We start from the raw sequence: 21,899 nt of genomic DNA on the forward strand, positions 1-21,899 counted from the left end.
GGTCAAAGTGTCACTACACCCTCGTGGGACCACTCTCCATCCCCAGTTCATTGTAATGCTGGGAATAAACTAATGAGAAACAAGGAAGAATCTGACCCATTCTCCCAGACTGAAGGTTCCTCTTCTGTCCAGGATCTGCCACCTCCCTTTCTGTTTCCGTCTGTTTCATTCTGCTCTTACATTATTGACTTGCAGCAACTGAAGGGAAAGGGAGTAAACCCAGAAAGGGTGCAGAGTCTAACCAGGGACGGGAAGTGGTGGCATGGATCTGTTTATCAGTAACTCCATGAGAATGGGGAGGGTGTACATTAGGGGCAGCAGAGTCAGAATGGTGGGAGAGAGTAAGTGGACTGGAGGGTTACAGCTTTGGGGGAAGAAAGGGGAAAAGATATTCCAGAGAAACTAGAATAGTCTGTTCTGAATTTCTAATCTGTGCATATTCCTTTATACAGGGTGCTAGATGGTGAAGATTTGCAGACTGAAATCTCGACATCATGTGCAGATTGTGATTAAGTTGACCAGTATTTGAAGAACCAAAGATGGAGAATCACTCAGACAAAACCCTGCAACACTCCCCCTCCCAGCATTGTCGGTCTATCTGTGCCAAATGGACTGCGAGTTGTTCAAGATGGCAGCTCACGACCATCTTCTCAATGGTACCTAGTGATGGGGTATAAATGCTGGCTGAGCCAGTGATGCCCATATCCTGGAAACGGTTTCTATCTTTATTTGCTGAAACCCAGTTGATGTTACTGCAGGATGATGAGGGACGCTGAGTGTGTCCTCCAGGAAGAGCACCATCACATTACCCCTGCCTACACCCAGCAATAACACGGCAACATCACTGGTATAAAAGGCAGTGAAGCCCAAGGAGGACTGAAATATAGTTCATCGTGGTAAAGTCATGAAAGCGGATTGGAACAGAGCAGGAACAGGAGACTGAGCTGGATGGTCAGCTGTTTCCCATTGAATGGTGGAGCCAGATTCAAAGGTCGAATGGCCTTCTCCTGCTGCTATCTCCCAGGTATGTATATAGTCATGCAGCACGGGTAGGAAGAAGTCGTCAGGGCAGGGATCCTGCAGGAGATTGCACTTCCTCCTCTGTTTTCAGTGAGGGATGGTTTGATGGATTTTATTTAACATTTGTCTTTAACGCAAAGTTTGTGAATTTGTTTTTTTGTAAAAGGTACAAGTTTATTCCACAATAAATAAAACTTAAATAATCGAAACTATCTGCAGGTAACAGTTTTTAAAATTTCAAATGCCCTTTAAACAAAATCCTGTCTACTCCCAGACCCCATCACTCTTCAGTTACTCAACTCCAGGGAAATATTCCTTCCCTCTCTGAACCTTTGGTTTGATTTACCTACTTTCAGTTCTCGTTCTGTGAGCTGTGAAGCATTTTTCTCCCATTTCTCCTACCCAGAAGTGTTATCTCACACAGCTGAGCAACCTTCCCACCATCAACATCATTATTCCATTATTTTGCTTTTTGTTAACGTATAATCACCAGCAGTAGCACACCAGTGTCATCAGTTGAATATTTCCAAACAAAGCCCATTATGGGCAAAGCAAACCATCACAAGTGACAGAGTGGGAAGGGGCTAAATCAAAGTAGAGTTGGGGGTGAGGGGGTGGCAGTGGCGGTGGAGATAATGCACTGTGTCCCCTGCGGTGCCCACCTCTATCTAATGGCATAGAGAGGATTGATACACCTCACATGCCCCTCTTCCAAGGAGACCCTGAGAATATTCTTTATCCTCAATCATAGAATATAATCCCTACAGTGTGGAAGGAGAGCATTGGTCCATCAAATCCCACCAACCATCCCTGTAACACTGCATTTCCCATGGCTGATCCACTTAGTCTGCAAATTCTGAAGACTGTGGACAATTTATGACGACCGATCCAACTAACCTGCATATCTTTGAATTGTGGGAGAAAACCAGCGCACATGGAAGGGACCCACACTATTATGGGGAGAATGTGGATACCCCACATAGGCCGTTGACCAAGGCTGGACTCCAACCTTTTACCTGGTGCTGTGAGACAGCAGTGCTATGATCACAATTTAAATCAACACAGATGAACCCTGCTCCTTGTAACATTGCTGTTTGTGGTGACCTACTGCCTAGAGAGGCATCCTGAGGTTCAGAAAGTAGCAATATAAATTCAGTCAACTCCAGCCCAGTTAAGGTTGTTAACAACAACAACATCAATACTCCAGCAGTGTCATCATGTACAAGGTCCACTCCTGACTCTGATGGACAGTAACTGCAGAATCAGAGTCCTGCAGTGATGTGTGAACTCTACACCATACGGAGCAGGGGGATGACCACTTCCCTGTGTGCACTCACTGGTCTCTCAGTCGTGTTGAGTCTCAGCAAATCCCTTGTCACGCAGAGAGGGAAACAACTCCTACCCATTGTGAACCCGCTGGTGTCTCGGGTCAGGATGAATCACTGAATCCCCTCTCACAGACTGACCATCTGAATGGCCTCTCCCCTGTGTGGGCTCACTGGTGTCTCAGGGAGTCAGGATGAATCACTGAATCCCCTCTCCCACACTGACCATCTGAATTGCCTCTCCCCTGTGTGGGCTCACTGGGGTCTCAGGGGGGCAGGATGAATCACTGAATCCCCTCTCCCACACTGACCATCTGAATGGCCTCTCCCCTGTGTGGGCTCACTGGGGTCTCAGGGGGCAGGATGAATCACTGAATCCCTTCCCACACACTGACCATCTGATTGGCCTCTCCCCTGTGTGGGCTCACTGGGGTCTCAGGGGGCAGGATGAATCACTGAATCCCCTCTCCCACACTGACCATCTGATTGGCCTCTCCCCTGTGTGGGCTCACTGGGGTCTCAGGGGGCAGGATGAATCACTGAATCCCCTCTCCCACACTGACCATCTGAATTGCCTCTCCCCTGTGTGGGCTCACTGGGGTCTCAGGGGGCAGGATGAATCACTGAATCCCCTCTCACACACTGACCATCTGAATGTCCTCTCCCCCTGTGTGGGCTCACTGGGGTCTCAGCAGGTGGTGCATTTGAGTGAATCTCTCCCCACATTGGGAGCAAGTGAATGGTCATTCTCCAGAGTGAGCTCGCTGGTGTTTCAGCAGATCAGAGGACTGAGTGAATCCTTTCCCACACATGGAGCAGGTGAAGGATCTAAATCCATTGTGCCCCCTCTGGTGCCTCAGCAGATTGTAAGATCGAGTAAATCCCTTCCCATACGTGAGGCAGGTGAACAGCCTCTCCCCAGTGTGACTGTGTCAGTGAGTGTCCCACTGGGAGGGGTAAGTAAATTTCTTCCCACAGTCCCCACATTTACACAGCTTCGCCCTGGTCCCGTTACATTGGTGTTTTCGCAGATCACATGACCGGTTAAATATTCGACAACCTGCCTAACATGGGAATGATTTCTCTGAGCTAGGAATGCTGCTTTCCCCTTTTCATATTACTGATAAGGATCAGGACCTGCAGAATTGGACGACTCTGCAGTTGATGCGATGTTAAAGCTGAGTTTTCCATCTGAGAACTCTCTCTCTCTGTGAAACAAGTTTTTCCCTATTATTACTACAACTGCCAACACCAGCTCTCCCTTCAGCTCTCCTGAATTTCTAAATTTGGACTAATGCAAAGGCCTCAGTAATGTGCTTTTCTCTCACTTGTTTCTGAAAGTAAATTGGAACCATTTTGAATAAATTTATACACTTTACCAGCAGAACTCATGCCTACTCTGTCATTTACAATTTGTAACCTCTGGGAAATTTGTTACCACCTTCGATGACCGTTATAACGCTCTGCCCACTTCTCTGGAGCCAGGATAAGTCAATTCTAACAATTACCAATAGATTGGATCTGAACAGAATGTCCCCACAACAGTAGGCACTCTGACACTCAGTGCCCATCATTTAAGTTCTTTTTCTTAAAACCCCACATGTGTCTGGCAATCTGGCAATACAATTGAAGATATTTTATACAGTAGCCTTTCAGTCTCAATTGCCAGTTCCAGTCCTTGAAGCAGCCAGTAACACGCCATAGTGACTTGAATTCTAACAGCAGCATCGCCTTGGCAGAAGAGATTGAGGAGAAGAAGCTGTCTTCTCTGGACTATCTCAACATGGAACACTTCAAATGAACAAACATCTTAAAGAGATCAATATGCTAGATACAGCAAGGGTGTGTGCCCTGGCTGGTGTGTCTGGAATGAAATAAGCACTAACTGTGGTATCTTTACCCAGCATCCCCTTTAGCTGCACAAATGTTTAACATTTATTTGCTGCTCTAATTCCACTCTCTTGATCACTCCCCTTTGTAACTTCTGTAATGTTGACAGCCGTGCAAATTGGTAACATTTGATTCAATCCATCCCAAAACCTCTCTGTATCTGTGTCTCACTTTTGTTCACTGAGACCCTCATTCAATCTGACCTCTTTACAAACCCTGCCCTGATATTTCCTTAGAGGGCTCAGAATGAAATGTTCACAGAATTGTTAATGCGGAAAGTAGGCTGCTTAACTCATCAGCTCTCCAAAGGTAAGAGGGCTGACAGGTAAATAAGAGGGGTGTGTGGGGTTGGTCGGATGGGAACTCGGAAGGCAGTAGGTCGATGTCGATGGGAGGGAATGATGAGAGGTTGGAGTGGATAATTGGGATGGAAGATGGACAGGTGGGACAGTTCAAGAGGCCAGTGTCGAGTTGGAGGGTTGGATCTGAGAGAAGGTGGGGGGGGAGGGGAGATGAGCAAACCTTGATGCTGTGTGGTTGAAGGGTTAATGTGGAAGATAAGGTGTTATTCTTCCAGGCGTCGGGTGGCTGGGATTTGGCGATGGAGGCAGCCCAGAACCTGCATGTCCTTGGTGGAGTGGGGGAGGGCGTTGAAGTGGTCGTTGAGAGGGTGGTGGAGTTGTTTGGTGCATGTGTTCCAGAAATGTTCTCTGAATCAAGTTGGCATCCTGATTCCCCAATGTAGAGGAGACCACATCGAGAGCAAAGGATAAAATAGGTGAGGTATCTGGACGTGCAGGGAAATCTCTGCTGGATGTGGGAGGATCCTTTGGTGCCGTGATTTGCCGTGAAGGGAAGGTGTGGGCACAGGTTTTACACCTCTTGAATCAAAGGTGATGGGAGTGGAGGGTGGGTTGGTGGGGAGCATGGATCCAATGAGGGAGTCCCAGAGGAAATGGTCTTTGTGGAATGCTGAAAGGGGTGGGAAGGGAAATATATCTCTGATGGTGCGGTCTGATCGAAGGTGGTGGAACTGACAGAGGATGATCTGGGTGGAAGGTGAGGACTGGGGGTTCAATCCTTGTTGCGTTGGAGGTGTGGGGTTCAAGAGTAGAGGTGCAGGAAGAGGAGGAGATACACTGGAGAGCATTGTTGACCACATGGCAGGGGAAATTGTGAATCCTTGAAAGAGGAGGCAATTTGGTATGTTCTGGAGTGTTCTGCCAGCTTGCATCAAGTTTCACTGGAACACTGCAGTAAGCTTGAGACAGAGATTTTGGCCAGGGAACAGTCTTGTGTGTGAAAGAGCTGGTAACTGGAAGCTCAGGGTCTTTTTTGCAGCAGGACTTAGATAATCAGCCACCATTTCCACCACCGTCACTGAGATGCTGCCAGACACAGGTTCCTGTCCCCTCCATTAACAGCTATGCACCCTCCCAGCAAGATCGTAATCCACTCCTTTGTCTTTCCAAATGTTCTGGTCTCTCTTTGCACTCCATCTCAACCTATTATTTACTCTTTATCCCCTATCTCCTGCAGTCCAAAGATATGCAGGTTCGGTAAATTGGCCAAGCTACATTTCCCGTAGTGTTCTGGGATGCATAGTTTAGGTGCATGAGTCAGGGGAAATGTAGAATAATAGGGTCGGGGAATGGGTTTGGGTGGGATAATCATCGGAGGGTGGTTGTGAGCGTGTTGGGCCGATGGCCCTGTTTCCACACGGTGGCTGGGAAAATTTAGAATTCCTACAATCGGATCTAAGGAAGGGTCACAGGTACCGGAATGACCCTTGGTGTGTGAAGGAGATGGAAACGGGAAAGGGGAAGTGGCAGCGGAAACCGAATGAAATGTGCCAGTTTAGACTGGGAGGGGTTTAATTACACTCTGTACAGGTCGCTAGTCCTGAATTAGAAACTCCTGCTCCCACGTTTGCAGCAAATGGGAAAATGTCTGCGGCCCTCAGGCAGTGATAGGTCCTGGGTTATAGCCGCCATCTTTATTGGGGGCAAGGTACAGCGAGGCGCATGGACATGTCCTCTTCCTGGGTGGGGGTGGGGCGATTTGAAGAGGAGCATTTACACATCAGACACATACCAGGGAAATATTTGTCTTTAATATTCATCTTGCACTGACTGTGAGCTTTGTCTTGTGATTTTTTTAAATCAGATATTAATTAAGAATAATTGAGACCGGGATCTCAACAGCATGTTTCTACAGTCAGCAGAGTCATCAGGATCTGAATATCATTGGCATTTAACTGTGGAACGAGAAAGGTTTGTCTGTTCTGTCTGTCGAAAAGTAGCTCATACGTTTAGGTAAAAACAATGTCCTGTGGCCCAACATTTCAACTCCCCTCCCACTCAGCAATGACATGGAGGTCCTGGGCCTCCTTCACCACCGCTCCCTCACCACCCGACGCCTGGAGGAAGAACGCATCATCTTCCGCCTTTGAACACTTAAACCACAGGGCATCAATGTAGACTTCACCAGTTTCCTCATTTCGCCTTCCCCCACCTCACCCCAGTTCCAAACTTCCAGCTCAGCACTGTCCCCATGACTTGTCCTACCTGCCTATCTTCCTTTCCACCTATCCACTCCACGCTCCTCTCTGACCCATTACCTTCAGCATCACCCCAATCACCTATTGTACTCTTTCCTACGTTCTCCCCACCCCCACCCTCCTCTCATTTATCTCTCCACACTGCAGGCACCCTGTCTCTATTCCTGATGAAGGGCTTTTGCCCGAAACGTCGATTTTACTCCTCCTCGGATGCTGCCTGAACTGCTGTGCTTTTCCAGAACCACCCTATTCCAGACTCTCATATTTTTGTCAAACAAATAGCAGAAAAATGTACAAATTCATGGTTGGATCACCTTTGGGGTATGTGCACTGTTCTGGGCCGTGCAGCCCGGGAAGGAGATATTGGTCTGAGAGGGAACATAGATTTATCCAAACTACACCTCGACTCTTTGCAGGAACTGTCATGTTTAGACCCAGTCAACCACTTCATGATTTTAACCTGTGAACTCCTTGTTTTCAATTCCCTGTAAATTTCCCATTAAAATTTCTTTTGGACTCAAATTCCAGTAACCTTTTCACGTGGAATTTTCCAGATTCTGACAATTATCTGTTCATCCAGAAATTGCTGAATGCCATGTTGACGCTGAGTGCTGCTTGGCTCAATGAGAATGTTTTGGAGTTGGGTGAAAACAGAGGGAGATGCGACAGGGAGAAGGTGACGCTGAAACTCAGTTTTAGTTCAGGCCATTCAGAATTTCACATGGTCCCAATGGGAACAGCCAATTTGTAAGCGATACTGCGGAGTATTTGTTAACAGTTTTTAAAGTATAATATATCAGCTTAAGTAAAGATTGGGGCTATTGATTATAATGGACACGTTTGAAGTGAAGGAAGGTTGAAAGCTCTTTAAAATTCTCTTAATGGGAGTAACTAGCTGAATCTAGAGAGACATTGAGACAGGAACCTTCACACCCGTGGTGGGCTCCTCTTGTACAATGTGGGAAATAAGGGACGCTTCCAGTGTCCCTAACGGCTATGTGTGTAGGAAGTGTGTCCATCTGCGCTACTGGGAAACTGCTTTTCAGACCTGGAGCTGTGAGTGGACTCACTGTGGACCATCTATGATACTGAGAATATTATGGAGAGCACGTTTAGTGAGTTCATCACACTGCAGGTGAGGGTTACACAGGCACAAAGGGAATGGGTGACCATCACATCAAGTTAAAGGCTCAGCAAGGGAGTGAAGGAGTCCCATTGATCATCCCCTTCTCAAACAGATACTGTATACTGGTTGGAATTCTGTTGGTCGTTAATGGGTAGGGTCGCCTCTCGGGGAAATCAGCAACAGCCAGGGTCATGACACCACAGATAGCTCTGCTGCACCGAACAGGAGGAAAGACAGTTGCAGGGCTATAGTGACATGGGATCAATGGTCAGAGTAAGGGCAGGTACTTCTGTGGCCACAGACATGAATCAAGGATGGTATGTTACCTTCCTGGTGCTCGGATCTGTAATAGCATTGAGTGGCTACAGTGAGTTCTGTACCTGGAGGGTAAATAACCAATGGTTGTGGAACACACAGATAACAACGACATCGCGAAACAAAGGGATGAGGGCCTGAAATATGTATAAAGGAAAATCAGATATATTAAAATGAAAAGTAAGAATGTCAGAATTACACCCAGTGCCATGTGCTAATGAGAGTAGGAACAAGAGGATAGATAAGCTGGATGTGTGGCTGGAGAAATGGTGTACCACAGAAGGGTTTAGATGTTCCAGGCACTGCGACCATTTCTGGGCTAAGTGAGACTTGTACCAGCCTGACTGGTTACCCCTGGGCAGGGCTGGGAGAAATCTACTGGTGGGGTGATTGCCAGTTCCATTGGTGAGATTGTAACTAGTCTGGCAGGGGGTTGGGAGCTAAAGAGTGGCTTAGATGGGCCAGATTCAGGTCAGGGGATGGGAGAAAGAGTCTTTGTGATGCAGGCAACAGCTCAGAAAGACAAAGGAAAGGAGAATTAAACGAGGATTGAGTCCTCTTCATCCATCAGTCCTGCCATCCCAGGGGTGAGAGTAAAAAAAATATGAAACCTTTTAAATGTCTATGACTCTAAGTGCCTCAGCAAAATCGTGGAAATCTGAAATAAAAACAAACAAAAAAAATTGCTGGAGATCCTCAGCAGGTCTGGGAGCATCTGAAACGGTGACAGTTGCAGGAAACATTGCAGTTTTGAAGACGTTGTATAATGCCATCCCACAATGTCCACTACTCCAGGCAAAATGTCCTCAGGCCCTCACATGTTTCAATACTGGCAGCACCCTTATAAATCTTTTCTGGACTTTTTCAGGTTTCCCAACATCTTTCCTATAGCAGGGATACTAGAATGTAAAGCAGTATGGGCATTCCAGAAGTGGCTGAGCCAATAAACTGTACAACCGAACCATGATCTCCCAACTCCTATACTCAATGCACTGCCCAATAACAGCTAGCACAGCAAACACCACCTTCACCGACCTGTCTACCTTCAGCCCCACTTTCAAGGAACTATCAAACCACTCTGCACAGTGTATTTGTTCGTCAACACTTCCCAGGAACTTGTTATTATGGGGCTGAGTCCTATCTTCCTGAAATCAGGGAGACTAGATTTGAATGTGGTATTCTAAAGCTGGCCTCACCAATGCCCTGTACAGCCACAACGTGAACTCCTGACTCTTATACTCAGTGACAGAATCCATACAGTGTGGAAGTAGCCCATTCAGCCCATGAGACCTTACCAACCATCGGAATAGCATCCCACCTGAACCATGTGACCCAGCATTACCCACAGTTAATCCACCTAACCTGCACGTCTTTGGATTTTTTGAGGAAACCAGAGCGCCCAGAGGATGCCCGTGCAAACACACAGAGGGATAATGTGCAAACACGACAGACTGGAATCGAACCCAGGTCCCCTTATTGATGAGTGCACTGACCCATAAAGGTCAGCGTCCCAAATGCAGTCTTCAGCACCCAGTCTCCCTGAAACTTGACTTTCCAGGAACTATGCAGTTCTGAGCTCTTCAGAGTGATTGAAAGTGAGGAGGAGAAAACAGGAACAGGGTTGAGTTGTCGATCTATAAAATAACTCTCTGTTCCCCTCTCTCGGTTTCCCTCCCCCCTCTGTTCCACTCCCCGTTCTCTGATTCTCCCCTGCCTCTGCCTGTCCTCCCCTGCCCCCATCTCTGTCCTCACCTGTGCGACCACTCTCAATCCCCACATTCTCTCTTTCCCCCCACACTCTCTGCCTACTCTCCCCTCCCTCTCACCTAGTTCTGTATACCCTAACCACAGGGAAAAGACCTTGTCTATTTGCCCTACCCATGACCGGCTGATTTTATAAATCTCTATCAGGTCACCCCTCGGCCTCCGACCTGCAGGGAAAACACCCTATCCAACGCTGGCAACATCCTTGTAATTCTTTTCTGACCCCTTTCAAGTTTGAGAACATCCTTCCGATAAGAAGGAGACCAGAATTGCTGGAATATTTCAAAAGTTGCCTAATCAATGTCCTGTACAGCCACAGTATGACATCCCAACACCTATACTACATTCTCTGACCAATAAATGAAAGCATACCAACTACCTTCTTCACTATCCTATCCACCTGTGACTCTACTTTTGAGGAACTATAAACCTGCACTCCAAGGTCTCTTTGTTTCACAACACTCCCTAGGAAGTTACTATTAACTGCAAAAGTCCTCCCCAGGTTTGCTTTCCTGGAGCATCTCACATTTTTGTAAACTGAACGCCTCAGCCCATTCGCCCATCTGATCGAGATCCCATTGTACTCTGAGGTAATCTTTTTCACTGTCCACTACACTGCCAATTTTGGTGTCATCTGCAAACATGCTAACAATACCTCTTATGTTCTCATCCAAATCATTGATATAAATCGCAAACAGTAGTGGATTCAGCACCGATCTTTGTGACATTCCATTGGTCACAGGCCTCCAGCCTGAAAAGCATCACTCTACCACCACTCTCTGTCTTCGACCTTTGAACCAGTTCTATATTCAAATGGCTAGTTCTCCCAGTATCCCATGAGATCTAACCTTGCGAACCAATCTCCCATGAGGAACCTTGTCGAATGCCTTACTGAAGTCCATGAAGATCATGTGCACCGCTCTGCCCTCATCAATCCGCTTTGTCACTTCTTCAGTAAACTCAGTCCAGTTCATGAGTCATGATTTCCCCCGCACAAGGCTGTTATTGATATCCAGGACTTAACTCTGTACATTGGGGTCTGCGTCGCCCAGTTATAGGATTTAATATTCTGGATAACGTTCACGTACACCAGCTTTGTGTTTGTGACTGCGTATTGAGTCTTGTTAATAACACCAACACAGGTGAGTTCCTCTTGAAAGGCAGTCCCTATATCCCTACCCCCTCCCCCCTGCTCTGTCTCCTCCATCCCCACCATAGACAGTAAGTACGAGGAGCTCAAGGAGTTTCCATGTGAGTGAGGTTGTGAAAATCTTCCCTTCTTTCCACGAGCCCACCATGAAATGGTGGTAGTGTCCTTACCTCTGGACCCAGAGAATCGGGTTCAGAGTTTGGTAACAGCGGCTTTGAAGAGGCTGATTGGAAAACATGCCCAAGCCACCAGGCCATACTGTCTCCCAGCTGTCCCTGCCTGAGTCTCCAAACAGAACCTTCCTGTAGTTTCTCTCCTGTCAGACTCTCCCATTACTCAGTTTGTCCAGTATCCCCTCCTGCTGCTGCACTGATCCTGTCCCTCACTGACCTGTCCATCCTCCAGTGTCCTCCACATTCATTCATTGTTTACAATCCCATTGTCCCAGTCCTCCAGCCCCGCCCCCTCCACTCTATTGAGCAGCAGCTGATAACAATCCTCCAGGATTCTGTGTGATCGAGAGCATGTTCCGTAGGAAGGGAGATCAGTGCACGGGCGCAGTGCTGGCCAGTTGTTGGCGTATGTGCAGGGCGGGTCAGTGCCAGGGAGGGAGGCTGTGGATGTGTGGGATTAATCTGTCATTGCCAGCTCCCTTCCTTCTTTCCTCTGAGAACCCGACCCAGGGGAATAGCCCTTTGCGTGGTATCCTGACGAGTGGTCAAAAAATCAATGGGGGAGCATTTTGCAGCAAGTTGTCAGAACTCTTATGAATAGTCAGGATTGTTATGGAAAATGACAAGGATGAGCCTCCAATTGGAGTTCTAATTTGTTTAATTTTAGTTCAACCAGATATGATTTGGCCAGTGTGTGCAGAATGATTCTCATCAGAGAATGGGGGTTCTGGGAGATGGGGGGAGGATTCACCAACACCCTGGAGGCTCCAAATCAAACTCATTGATTTGGTTCTTCATCTGCAGACAGCAGCTCGGAAACTGAATTCAAGGCGAGGAGAGAGATTGTGAGAACTGGGTGTGGAGGAAACGAGGGATGAGATTGGTTTGGATTTCAGTTAACAAGAGAGAGAAATTGTGAGACTGAGATTTAAAGCTTTGGGGGAACAAGGAAACTACAATTTAATACTATCATTGTCCTATAAAGTTCCATCCTGTATTAACAATGGTGACTTGTTTTTTTCTGTTGTAGGGTACGGAAAGGGTGGATTTGCAGATGAGAAATTCAAATTGAATTTCATGTTCAGATCTGATAGTTACTTGATCCGTCCCGATCTGAATATCATTGGCCTTTTCATCTGGAAGGAAAGGTGTGCATTCTGTCCGTGGGTGGATATTTCAAATCTCAGTGTGACTGCAAAAGTACTGAGACACAGCCAAGTCCATGTTAACGTGCTTTGAGGCTTTGAATGGAGGCTGGTTGTCAGTGTTATCTCCGTGGCAACGGCAGTTTAAAAAGTCTAGTTCAATTCAGCACTTTATATTTAAACAACACACCCCTCCCCAACACCTCCGTGGCTCAGTCAAGTACTTGACAGGTGCTTCAGTTTCGGTGGGGTTGTCTGTCAGGATTCTCATGTGGAGGAGCCGGTGATGGAATGGAGTGGACAAAGTTAAAAATCACACGACACTAGGCTATAGTCCAACAGGTTTATTAGGAAGCACTAGCTTTCCAAGCACGATGTAATTTTTAACTTTATCAGGTTCATCTCTATGCTGACAGACTTCTTCAGATAAGTACTTCAACAATTAAATAGGCCATATGTTCCCCACGCAATAGGTTTCCTCGAGCAGTGTAAACTGCTATTCTTGCCCTGGGGATAGCTGCTCATTTGTAGACCCAGTCAAAATCCCATCAAGCGTTTTGTTGATCTTTAAAGTTGTTCTAATCTCCTAGTTTCTCCTTGGTCTTTGCCAATTTGTATCCCTTCTGTTTCAATTTGGTAGACTCCCTTATTTCCTTAGACACAAATGGCAGATTACTCCTTTCCCTACAGTCCTTCCTTTTCACTAATATATAATTTTGCTGTGCACTTTGAAAAATTACTGCCTCATCCTGTTGTCGTCTACTTTGTTTAAGCACAGGATCTTGGGATTGGATTTAATCTTCCAGCTTGCCATCTGTGTTATAAATTCAATCAGACTTCTCACAAGTCTTTTATCAGATTACAAGGGGAGGCGATGTTACCTGGGTGTTTTGGTTTTCATTGTCGGAGACCTTGGCTTTTGTAATAAAGTATAGAATAGATATTCACAACAGAGAATTTTGAATGCTGTGAATGTACTACGCAGTCTAAAACCATAAATCACTGTCTCCCCTCAGTTTAAAATTGCAAAATCATGATCTTCTACACACTTCCTCACTATCTAAGTTTGGAACGCTAATCCACCTGACTATCCTGCATTTTCCGAAAATCTCCTTTAGTGAAGGTGGTGAGTTTTGGATTCAGCTTTGCAGTTATTACCGTAAGAAGATAAGCACTGGGCACAGGAGAGGCAATGCAGCCCTTCGAACCAGCTCCACCATTTAATACGGTGATGATTGAGCTCACCTCGGCCTCAGCTGGATTTTCCCGCCTGCTCTCTCTCACCCTTCACCTCATTGCGAATTAAACATCTGTATCTCTTCATTAAATTTGCGCATTGCCCTGGCATCCACCACACTTTGAATAGGGAATTCCACAGATTCACAGCACATTGAGACAAGTACATTCTTCCTCATGAGAATAGAATAGAGTCCCTATAGTGCAGAAACAAGGTATTCGTTCATCGATTCCACACCAACGCTATGATGAGCATCCCATTCAGACCCACTCGTTCCTGTAACCCTGCTTTTGCAATGGCTAATGGTTTAACATGCAAATGTATAGCAAATAAGTATGGCCAATTCACCTAACCTGCACATCTTTGGATTGTGGGAGGAAACTGGAGCACCCAGAAGAAACCCACTCAGACATGGGGAGAGCGTGTAAACTCCACCCATTCGCCTATGGCTGGAATCAAACCCAGGTCCCTGAAGCTCTGAGGCAGCAGTGCTATCCACTGAGCCACCTCTGCTACAAATCTACTTTGCCTCATTAACCTCCCCACCCCCACAATTGGTTGAATCTATGTTGCTTATGTCAGAAATCAGGTTTTGGAAGCAGATGTCTCAGTAAAACCCAATGACAGCCCATATGTCCTGCGTGTCTGAATGGGGATTCTATACACAACAACATCCAGCCCACACTTTCCAGAGATAGGGCTCCAGTGGCTTCATGGGGACTACAGCTCACACAATCCCTAAGGCAGGGACTACACGTGTGAGGGGAAACCCGGCACTGCACATGTACACATTGAGGGCCGATTTTGGAGCATGTGCTTTGGGGTTACTAGCGGAAAGTATTTCACACTGTGATTGGCTGGAGGAGGAATGCATCTGCTTGTAGTATTGATCTGTAGGTGCGTTAAAGTGTCATCACACCCATGTGGGACCAAGTTCCATCCCCAACTCATTGTAATGCTTGGAATCGACCAAGGGGAAACACAGAAGGATCTGACCCATTCTCCCAGACTGAAGGTTCCTCTTCTGTCCATGATCTGCCACCTCCCTTTCTATTTCCGTATGTTGCATTCTACTGTTACATTATTGACTTGCAGCAACGAAAGGGAAAGGAAGTTAACCCAGAAAGGGTGCAGAGTGTAACCAGGGAGGGAATTGGTGGCATGGATCTGTTTATCCGTAACTCCAAGAGAATAGGGAGGGTGTACATTAGTGGTAGCAGAGTCAGAACGGTGGGAGAGAGTAAGTGGACTGGAGGATTACAACTTTGGGGGGAGAAAGGGTAAAAAAAATATTCTGGAGAAACTAGAATAGTCTGTTCTGAATTTCTATTCTGTGCATATTCCTTTACACAGGGTGCGAGATGGTGAAGATTTGCAGACTGAAATCTCAAAATCATGTGCAGATTGTGATTAAGTTAACCAGAATTTGAAGAACCAAAGATGGAGAATCACTCAGACAAAACCCTACAACACTCCCCCTCACAGCATTGTCGGTCTATCTGCGCCAAATGGACTGTGAGTGGTTTAACATGGCAGTTCATGACCATCTTCTCAAGGGTATCTAGAGATGGGGAATAAATGCTGGCTGAGCCAGTGATGCCCATATCCTGGAAATGGGTTCTATATCTATTTACTGAAACCCAGTTGATGTTATGGCAGGATGATGAGGGACGCTGAGTGTATCCTCCAGGAGGCAGCACCATCACATTACCCCTGCCTACACCCACACAGTAACACAGCAACGTCACTGGAAAAAAAGGCAGAGAAGCCCAAGGAGGACTGAGATATAGTTCGTCGAGGTAAAGTCATCAAAGTGGATTGGAATACAGCAGGAACAGGAGACTGAGCGGGATGGTCAGCTGTTTACCATTGAATGGTGGAGCAGGAACGAAAGGCCGAATGGTCTCCTCCTGCTGCTACCTCCCAGGTATGTGTATAGTCATGGAGCCCGGGTAGGAAGAAGGGGGCAGGGATTCTCCAGGAGATTGCACTTCCACAACAGTTTTCAGTGAGGGATGGTTTGATGGATGTTATTTAACATTTATCTTTAACACAAGGTTTGTGAATTTGTTTTTTTTAAAGCAAATGTACAAGTTTATTCCACAATAAATAAAACTAAAAGAATCGAAACTATCTGCATATAACAGCTTTTAAAATTTCAAATTCACTTGAGAACAAAATCCTGTCTACTCCTGGACACCACCACTTTCCAGTTACTCAAACTCCAGGGAAATATTCCCTCCCTGTCTGAGCCTTTGGTTTGATTTAACTCCTTTTCAGTTCTCATTCTGTGAGTTGTGAAGCATTCTTTTTTCCCCATTTCTCTTATCCAGAAGTGTTATCACACACAGCTGAGCAACGTTCCCACCATCAACATCATTATTCCATTATTTTGCTTTTTGTTAACATATAATCACCAGCAGTAGCACACCAGTGTCATCAGTTGAATATTTACAAACAAAGCCCATTATGTGCAAAGCAAACCATCACAAGTGACAGAGTGGGAAGGGACTAAATCAAAGTAGAGTTGAAGGTGAGGGGGCAGTGGTGGAGATGAAGCGCTGTATCCCCTGCGGTGCCCACCTCTATCTAAAGGCATCGAGAGCATTGATATACACCACATGCTCCTTCTCCAAGGACACTGTGCTGCATCGCCTTTATCCTCAATCGTAGAATAGAATCCCTACAGTGTGGAAGGAGAGCATTGGCCCATCAGACCACACCGATCATCCGAAGAACATCACGCCCAGAGCACTCCATCCCTGTAACACTGCATTTCCCATGGCTGATCCACCTAGTCTGCACATTCCTGGACACTGTGGACAATTCAGCATAAGTGGTCCACCTAACCTGCACAACTTTGGACTGTGGGAGGACACCAGAGCACCTGGAGGGGACCCACACTATCCTGGGGAGAATGTGGGAACTCCACACAGTGTGTTGACCAACGCTGGACTCCAACCTTGTACCTGGTGCTGTGAAGCAGCCGTGCTACGATCATAATTTAAATCAAAACAGATGATCATTGCTCATTGTCACATTGCTGTTTGTGGAGACTTACTGCCCAGAGAGACACCCTGAGGTTCAGAAAGTGGCAATATAAATTCAGTCAACTCCAGCCCAATTCATGTGATTAACAACAACATCAATACTCCAACAGTGTCATCATGTACAAGGTCCAGTCCTGACTCTGATGAACAGTAACTCCAGAATCAGTGTCCTGCAGTGACGTGTGAACTCTATCCCACATGGAGCAGGTAGATGACCACTTCCCTGTGTGCACTTACTAGTCTCTCAGTAGTGTTGAAGACTGTGCAAATCCCTTGTCACACAGAGAGGTAAACAATTCCTACCCAGTGTTAGGGGGCAGGATGAGTCACTGACTCCATTCTCACACACACAACATCTGAATGGTCTCTCCCCTGTGTGGGCTCACTGGGGTCCCGGGGGGCAGGATGAATCACTGAATCCCTTCCCACACACTGACCATCTGAATGGCCTCTCCCCCAATGTGGGCTCACTGGGGACTCCGCAAGTGCTGCATTTGAGTGAATCTCTCCCCACACTGGGAGCAAGTGACTGACCTTTCTCCAGAGTGAGATTGCTGGTGTTTCAGCAGGTCACTGAGTGAATCCTTTCCGATACACGGAGCAGGTGAATGGCCTCTCCCCGGTGGGAATGCACAAATGTCTCCGCTAGTCAGAGATTTGAATGAATCCTTTCTCATACATGGAGCAGGTGAAGAATCTAAATCCATTGTGCCCTCTCTGGTGCCTCAGCAGATTGCAAGATCGAGTAAATCCCTTCCCATACGTGGGGCAGGTGAACGGCCTCTCCCCAGTGTGACTGTGTCGGTGAATGTCCCACTGGGAGGGGTAAGTGAATTCCTAATTCTAATTGAGCCCAATCTCATTCTGCTCGGACCAGAACCTGTTCCCGAGAGAGTTGCAGGAAAGGCAGAATGCTCAGCTGCAGCTGCTCACCTGACCAGTCACCAGACCCGAAAGGTTCACTCTACACAGATGCTGCCAGACCTGCTGAATCTTTCCAGCAATTTCTGTTTTTGTTTCTGATTTTCCAGCATTTTCAGATGTTTAGTTTTCCAGTACTCATCTTGTCTGTTGCAGAGGAGTTTATTGATGAAGTTAGAGGGTTTTGAAAATCGTACGTCAGGACACACATCAGCTATGATGATCATGAATGGCAGAGCAGGGTTAAGGGGCTAAATGGCCTCTTCCTGTTTCGATGAAAGTTATCCATCTGCAGCTTGTGGTAACATGTCCCCTCACTGCTCACTTCACCTCCATGTCTAACACATTGTTACTGACTGAACAAACCTCCTGTGTTTGAACTAAACCTGCTCATGTTCAGTGGCTCCCTCTCCTACCACGCGGGTTTAACTCTCATCTTGGAATGCTGTCTCGTATTACTGCGGGAATGCGCACAAAGGACTAATCCTGGAGTCTGTTTCCCCTGGGATCCACAAAGCCCGTTTATTTCCTTCTTCCTCTCTCATTCTGGCTATTGAACTCTTGGTTTCAATCCAATCCCCTGTCATGCTCTTCAACATGCCCATGTGGGTGGACTAGAGGCAGCTGGAATTTAATGAAGGGATGTGGGGATTAGGCGGAAGTACGAGGAGAGGTGACAGCAAATAAAGCTCTCATTGTAACGGCAGAGTTTCTCCATGACCCAGTGAGTGGTGAGGCACCTGAGTTTGTGGGGGAGGCAGATTCAATCGGGGATTTGGGAAAACACTCAGAGACTGACCTATCCATCTGATGGTTAACACAGTTAGGTAGACTTAAACCAGAATACACATTTAGATAGCACCTTTGATGACCTGGGGTAAGATAACATGTTTCCAGCCAATGATTTCAACCTCAAATCTCTGAAAACGCAGACACAAAGCTTCCTATTTGTACTAGGCTGTCTCTCAACCACCTCTTTTCTTGGGAAAATTGTTTTAGGTTGTCTAGCCTTTGCTTGTGATCATAACCTCTATGTTCCTGTAGAATTTGTGACTGAAACTTTATTTTCCTGATCCTTTTGAGTGATGCCATCAGCAGAAACATGTCCTGACCTGTGAGGAATTTCGGTTGGAGTATTTGTATTTACAAATTCATTCTTACCCTCACGTACAGTGTGAAATTGCTGTAAAACAAAAGGAATGGAATGAGTGAGAACACACAGAAACAAAAAGGCAGCGTGTGTATCTGAGCTGAATGAACCTGGCATGAGGAAAACGTGACGACAATCAAAGCTAGTTAGAGTCACACAATCCCTTAAGCACACAAACAGGCTATTCGGTCCATCGAGTCGGCAATGATCTGCTGTCTCACTCTACCCTCATAACCCCACATTAACCATGGCTAACCCAACCCACCTAAATTGTACACGACAGACCATGTTAGCATGGCTAATAGAGCAAACCTGCATATCTGTGGGAGGGTCACAGATTCCATCCAAATGCTCGGAATTGTGGATGAAGGCTCACAAATACTTTTGTCTAATGCAAATGCTGTATTTTTCAAAATAAAATCTGGGGGGCACTGCAACCAGAAAGATTTCCAATTATCTCTAGAGGAAGAGAATTCAAAACTCGAGCCACTAACCCAGGGGGTGCAGTGTAAGTTACAGAGATCTGGGAACCATCAGAAATGTAGCAGGTTGTGAGTAAGGTGGTGGTGAGACAAGGACAAAATGACAGTCTGTCGCACCGGGGAAGGCAGGAGAGATTAAATAGCAGAAATGGTAGTCCCTCAAGGCCCCGGGGAATAGTTTTAGGTCTGGGAAAGATACAAGGAAACATGGTGTGCAGCTGTCAAAGATATACATTGAGAAAATAGATTATAATAACGTAGAAGGCAGAGTTCACAGTCTGAAATTTTTGCTCTCATTGGTGAGTACAGAACGCCGTAAAGCTGGGGTAGTTCTCTGATAGCCAACACATACAGGATAGGCCAAGTGGCCTCGATTTGTGCTATAACTCTCTGATAATTTTATTGTGACATTTGGAATTCAGGTCAGATGAAGTTTAACTTCTCAAATTGGACTGGGGTTTAATATTCTGGAGAAATGTCAAATGAATCGCATTGATCCCATTCTGCAGACTTTAGTCCATAGCCCTGCATGTTCCAGCATCTCAGTTACATCCATATCCTTTTATTCTAATGTGATGCTGGTTACTGCCTCTGTCACCCCATCAATGAGTTCCTGCTCCCCACCATGTCTGAGGGAAATGAATTCTCCCTTCCTCTTTTTTTTCTGAGAATTAACTTCAGTCTAAAACCTTCAGTTCCTGACAGCTCTGTTAATGAATGGCTGTTTCCTTTCCACTTTACCTGGATTCCTCAGCATTTTATTACTTCAATTAAATCTCAGCACATCTTCCTTGTATACACTCCTCACCCCCAGCCTATCCAATCTTTCGTCAGAGCAGAATTTGTCCAATCTGAGTAACAATCTGATCACTCTCATCTGTACCCTCTCTGGTCAGAACACAACAACCCTGGAATGTGAGGACTAGGAGTGAGTGCAGGACTTTAGCCGTGGTCAGACCAGTATTCCTGACATTTCCAGTGTCACCTCCGTGTTCTTGTGGTTGTCGCTGACACAAGAAGTATCCTAGTTTTCCCGCATGGAAATGCATGTGCACTCCATGGGACTGGGATTCCCTACCATGTGTTTATTGTTAACTAATCCTAAATTAACTTCAGATTTAAACAAGATTATCAGCTACCCATCAATCAACTTCTTTCATTATACTCAAGTCACCTTACTTCTTAAAATCTCTTTAAAATTATTGCTATCTAAACACAACAGGGTTTAATTTGATGAACAATTATTCAGGTGTATTCACTGTTACAATCACTTGAAGATTATCTTTACCTTCAGCTACATCTGGTGAATTGAACACTGATTGTAATTGTATGAATATCAAATGGACTTGGGTTTTATGCTAATTAATCCAGTCTGACATTCTTGTTGATTAATATCTTGCAGAGAACTGTCCTCAGAACTCCAGCTGTGCTTTGACTTCAATCACAACTGGATGTGGATGGACAGAGATCTTAGATCTGTTCTGTTGTTTCCAGAATTGCTTTGCTCTGTCTATCACTTGCTGCTTGTGCTGTTTGGAATACAAGTAATCCTCTTTGGTAACTTCATCAGGTTAACAGCTCATTTTTAGGTATTCATGCTGCTGTTACTGGCATGCCCTCCTGAATTCTCACAGTTGATTGAGGATTGATCCTCTGGTTTGATGGTAAGAGGTAAGTTGGGGGATATGCTGGGCCGTTATTCTGCAAATTTTGTTGGCGTACAATTCTACTGCTATTAATGGAAGTAAAGAGCGAAACCCTTACACTGTAGGCCCGATATACAAGAAGCTACATGCAGTATCATGAACACTGATAGGCCAAGAAATGAAATGAAGGACCATCACTGTACAATGATACAGGATCACAACTGCAGCAAGGGGAGATTAAGAGCCAACTTGACATAGGAGTAGGGAAAGAAGCAGCTGATCAGATTGTCTCCTTCATAGTCACAAAGGGACTCTGTGAGATTATTGTATTGTTGGAGGTGAGGATGGAGGAGGTTGGGGAGATAAAGAGCCCTTCAAAATAAACTAATCTGCCCGAGAGTTATGTGATCGACTTGATTGCCATGCATTTAACAGAAACCTAATTGAAACTGTTTTTATTCACAAAAGATAACAAAACTGACACTGTTTCCAATCATCATCAGAAACACGGTTCCGAGATGAATGTTAATAGCCCATCAACATTCAAACTCCTGTAATCATTCAGCAAACTTATGCATGATTAATCAGTCCTGATGAACCAGAAAATCACTGTTCACTCTGTGCAGATAAACAGTGATGTGGGGAAGTACTGGCCGAGTGGTATTGTCGTGAGACAGTTAATCGAAAGTCCCAGGAAAAGTTCTGAAGACCTGGGTTCAAAGCCTGCTGCAGCAGATGGGGGAATTTGAATTCAATAAAAAAAACCTCTGGAATTTCAGAATCTAATTGTGGCCATTAATCGGTTGTCAGAAAAACCTATCTGGTTCACTAATGCCCTTTCAGGAAGGAAGCTGCCATCCTTACCTGGTCTGGCCTACATTGTGACCTCAGACCCACAGTAATGTCGTTGACTCTTACCTGCCCTCTGGGTAATTAGGGATGGGC

The 21,899-nt window shown here is 45.8% G+C and overlaps 1 long non-coding RNA gene across 1 annotated transcript; it reads left to right on the plus strand.

Annotated features, from left to right (window-relative positions):
• Positions 1-683: 683 nt before the first annotated feature.
• Positions 684-15,255, plus strand: LOC140489136 (uncharacterized). The gene is made up of 4 exons (XR_011963081.1): positions 684-1,024; positions 6,402-6,508; positions 12,354-12,471; positions 15,059-15,255. It is a non-coding gene; the product is annotated as an uncharacterized lncRNA (long non-coding RNA).
• The last annotated feature ends 6,644 nt before the right edge of the window (positions 15,256-21,899 follow it).

This window comes from Chiloscyllium punctatum, chromosome 18, assembly GCF_047496795.1.
Source record: "Chiloscyllium punctatum isolate Juve2018m chromosome 18, sChiPun1.3, whole genome shotgun sequence".
Taxonomy (NCBI): domain Eukaryota; kingdom Metazoa; phylum Chordata; class Chondrichthyes; order Orectolobiformes; family Hemiscylliidae; genus Chiloscyllium; species Chiloscyllium punctatum.